The sequence below is a fragment of the Amphiprion ocellaris genome, chromosome 1 (assembly GCF_022539595.1).
Source record: "Amphiprion ocellaris isolate individual 3 ecotype Okinawa chromosome 1, ASM2253959v1, whole genome shotgun sequence".
NCBI lineage: Eukaryota > Metazoa > Chordata > Actinopteri > Pomacentridae > Amphiprion > Amphiprion ocellaris.
Window position 1 is genome coordinate 38,056,371 of NC_072766.1, and position 4,809 is coordinate 38,061,179.

Consider the following 4,809-nt stretch of genomic DNA (forward strand, 5'->3'; position numbering starts at 1 on the left):
GCAGCATTGGTTCTGAGAAATCTCAAGAAGGACTGTCGTGAAATTTGGTAAAGACATTATTGTACCGCAAAGTATGTCACCAATAACTCTACACACAAAACAGAAGTAGAATGGAAAAATAACTGAAGGAACAGAGTGTAACTATCATGTCTTTAATCTGAAAAGCCCTTGACCACAACAAACAGATTCCTCCGTGCTTGAGTTTGAGTATTAGCCTCGCAGCTACTCCATAAAACACCAGAAAGAAGACGAGAGGAATCTACGTGTCCTTTGTTATCCTCTTTGTTCTCTGCCTTATTATGGGAGCAGCGACCCTTAGTAGACAGCGGTTTCACTCAGCTCAGTGTCAAGGCCTAGTTTGGTTTCCGTCCACATCAGCTTCAATGGGGCGAAATTATATGTGTAGATGTTTTCTGAGTGACTAAACCAACATTAATGGACTTTAGGCCATCAAATAGATTCTTTAGTTGCGTGCTATGATGCTGTGATCTGTGCCATCCTAACGGCTTACAGAATCAAAGCCAAACAAGTTCAGGTAAACTTGACAAAAGCCTCTTGTTTGCTTGTCAAAAAAGATAGAGAGGCTTATGTGTGGAGTGAGTAATAAAAGAAAGATCAGCGTGATCACAGGTCCTTCGAATTAAAGGATCGACTGTACTAACACTTTTGTGGACCTTCAAACATCCCAACCGTGTGTTTTGGAAAAAAATACATCACCTACTTGTGGTGGTTATTCTTAACATCACTCAGGTTTTATGAACTTGTTAAGGAAAATCTGTGACTTTATGGGTGGCTTTGCACTGCTGTCGTTCATTTACAGTGCTTACGTCTCTAAGCGCAGGTGTCACAAACAGACTTTTCCAAGTAAATGAAGTCAACTGATTGCTCTTGACTTTCTCCTGGAGACCATAGAGCTCAGCTGGGACAGGGATCAGTCCTCCGTGACTGCGGTGATTAAAGTTTTTATGTAGTTGACAGAGGAGTTAGAAAATGCCAAAGGACATTTAGATTAATGATGGCATCCCTGAGGCCAGTATTATGTCACTCTGAATGAGGACTGAAGAGACAGAGGGATGACATTTTTACAGGCCTGGTACTTATAAACACACTTGTGTGTATTTGCAAGGAAAGATGTGCCAAACACAGAAACACCAGGAACCACTACACACACAAGAACATGCATACACTTCTCAAGAGGTACAGCATAACACACTCTCTCTGTGGCTGCTGTTGTATCCCCAAAGTGTGTGTGTGTATATGTGTGTGGTGAGTGCCATAGTTGGCTGGTGGGCCAGTGTTTGATGATGAAGTCATCAGTTTAAGTAAACTCCAGATGGCCAGGCAGAAAGTAAAACAAGTGCCATCTGCTTAGATTCAACTGCTGCTCAACTTCTTCCCTCTCCGTCTCCCTGGTTCCCCTCCTCTCTCTGTTGGCACAGCTAAACACTGGAGTACTCAGAACATTAATGCCATTAGTGAAATGTTTCAGAAGAGGCAGCCAAGCACAATTCATTACACAAGCACTACAATCCCACCAAGAGCTACGTTTGCTGCTGGCTCACTCAGACACAAGAAAATGCACAACCTGGATATCAACTAAAATATTGATTGTGTCGATAGTACAGAAGATGTACGACCTCATGCTGATTGTTTAGTCAGACAGTAATAAAGCAATACTCTTTCTGTCAGTTATACTTCATGAAATACACCAATCAAGCATGATGCAATGTTCTGCTGGGTGAACTTGGGTCCTTGCATTCATGTGGATGTACTTTGTCACCAACACAGCTAGAAACTGCTCAGAAATGGTGCAAAGAGCCCAATGGTTGACTCGACCTCCAAACTTCAGTGTCAAGGCCTAGTTTGGTCTGATCTTGCATAAACTGCACCAGAACAAGCCTGATAAATGGCGCCCCAACCCTGCAACCCACGGGATCAAGGATCTGCTGCTAATGGGCTGTTTTGGTAGCACAAAGAGGGTCTTCACAATATCAGGTTGGTGCTTTCAATCATTGTCTATTTTACCTTCAGTTACTGATCATTGTAGTCCACAATTTAAAGAAGCCTGGTAATGAAAAATGATCCCTTTTTGTTGCTAGAAACAGCACCAATACTTTAAAGTCCCTCTCCGGTCATTAATTTACCCTCTAAAAACTAATTTCTGTTAAATAACCTACATTTAAGAGTTTTTTCCATTAAAATAATCCCTTTATGTCTTAAAATAGCTTGGATGTTACTCTACAGTGTTGCTTCTTTTAGAATGAACCCACCCCTCCCCAGTCAGTGCAGCCTGAGCACACCAGCTCAACTACAATACTGATTGAAAACTACTCTATGCTACACAATGGCAAATAATTAAACTGCAGTAAAACAGGCATACACATTTGACAAGGAAACCAATTCTGAAAAAGAATAATGACACCAAAAGCCCCACCCTGCAAGTAGACAGGATTTCCTCCTTAAGTTATCAAATCCTGCAAGTCTGAAGCACTGTGTTTGAAACTGCCACTGGTACTCAGATTTTAAGGAAAAACACTCAGCCAAATTACTGACTACTTATTTTGATCATTATGTGGCTGCCAGTATATAAAAAACACTGTGTAGACATGCCAGCAATGCAAAAAACTAGTCTTTTTTTAGATGGGGTCATTGACAGTCAATACAAAACTGTGCTGAGGGTGACATTAAAACTCAAAGTGTTCCGTTTTCACGCCGTCAGGAATCTGCCTGAAAAATTCCACAACAGCGATGAGTTAAGAGATATTCTGCACACAAAGTTGCCTAACATTGGTAAAATAGACACTTTGACCAGAATTAACAGCACACTTAAAAGGTATTGCGATCTGCTAAATCTTAACAATAATGCAACTGAAAATGCAGTCTTAGAGCAAGGTCAGCAGAATAATTACTTGGTGACATGAATTTTTATTCCACAATGCCTGACAACATTTTCCAGGCAGCACTCACAATGACTTTCTGAAAGTGATGTTGTGATGATACAGAAGATTCAGTCTTTGCCTGATGTGAATAAATGTCTCAAAACCAAGATAATTTTTGGAACTTGCTCTTTTGAATGTCCCTTGGCTTGATTGATGGAGAATGTTTTAGGTCTTATTTACACATTGTTCCCTAATTAGCCACGATTCTCCCACAGCAACAAGGGAGAAATGGCAGGCACACCGGTGAGTCTTCACCATTAGTTTCCACGAGCAACATGCAGTTTCTTTGTTTGAAGTTATTTTACTACTAACCTACTTACCCTGTGTTATGGAAGCTTTACCCTACATACAGCAGTGGCAACATCAAACACTCTGTCTGTTTCTGAGTCTATAAAACAGTGTGTTCATTAGTCTGGCATTAACTAATTTTCATAACCAATGTTTCACAAGTACATACCAAAGCCTATTCATTTCATAATTGCTGATCCACTCCCTGTTTACACAGATGAGACTAAATCTGCTTCTGTAAACTCAGCTGTTTGTGGTTTAATAAGTGATACTGTGTTTAAACTAAAGCATGTTTCCTTTTTGTACATGTGTAGTGAATGGTACATTTACCTACACAACCGTTCACAAGTTTGGGGTCACTTAGAAATGTCCTTATTTTTGAAAGAAAAGCAGCTTTTTTCCACGAAGATAATATTACATGAATGATAAATCCAGTTTAGCTGCCATAATTGCTATTATTGTTAAGAAATGCATTTGATATGATTTGTATATTTTATTTTGTCAAGTAATTATTTTTATTTTAACTGCTCAAGGGAAGCACTTTCTGTTTCATGTTGCAAGGGGGACACTTTTACGTGTGACACATATGATTTGGTTTATCGATGTATTATAAAGTTGTTCAAGACGCACATCCAGCCATAAGAAAGCCATAACGTCATACAAGGACTGAAAGGTGACGTTTGCAACGGTAAACTCTTTTTGTGTGAAGGAACATTCTTCTTTTTGATCATTTTTGTGTTTGTGACGAAGCGGACTCATTCCCTGTTTGCGTAAATGCGGCCAGCGAGGTATGTGTCAAATGTTTACCTTGTTTACTTACCTTAAGTTTAGTCTCACCGCTAATATGCATTTGTGTATGTTTTGTATAAATTTGTGTATGTTTGACAGTTCGACGGTGGGTTTGTATGGAGTTAACTGAAGTCAATAAACCCGTCAGTGCCACAAGAACCATGGTCTCCTCTAATTCCTGGAGGGAGTGATATCCAGTGTAGACATTGTTAATGTGGTAAATGACTATTCTAGCTGGAAACAGCTGATTTTTAATGGAATATCTCCATAGAGGTACAGAGGAACATTTCCAGCAACCATTACTCCTGTGTTCTAATGCTACATTGTGTTAGCTAATGGTGCTGAAAGGCTCATTGATGATTTGAAAACCCTTGTGCAGTTATGTTAGCAAATGTTAGCAAAAGTGTGAGTTTTCATGGAAAACATGAAATTGTCTGGATGACCCCAAACTTTTGACCAGTAGTGTACATTTTAGTGGCTCTGCACTATTTGCCAAACATCATGCCTATGACATGCAGAAATGTACTGTACTTGTCCCATTTTAACCAGTTAATCAGCCCAGTTCCTAGAATTTGTCCTTATGTCATCAAAACATTGGACTCTTGCACAGAAAAGGTTGGGAACATTGTGGTAGATTTACTGCTTTAACTTGACTGGCTTAGGCTGCATGTTATTGCTCCATGTGATGAATAAGCTACGGCAGGGTTGTTTCTCTCCTCCCCCTGATGCGGAACTTCCAGCGATGCCCTTCATCTGGTTTAACAACATTGGACTCTACACATCGGTTAAGCTG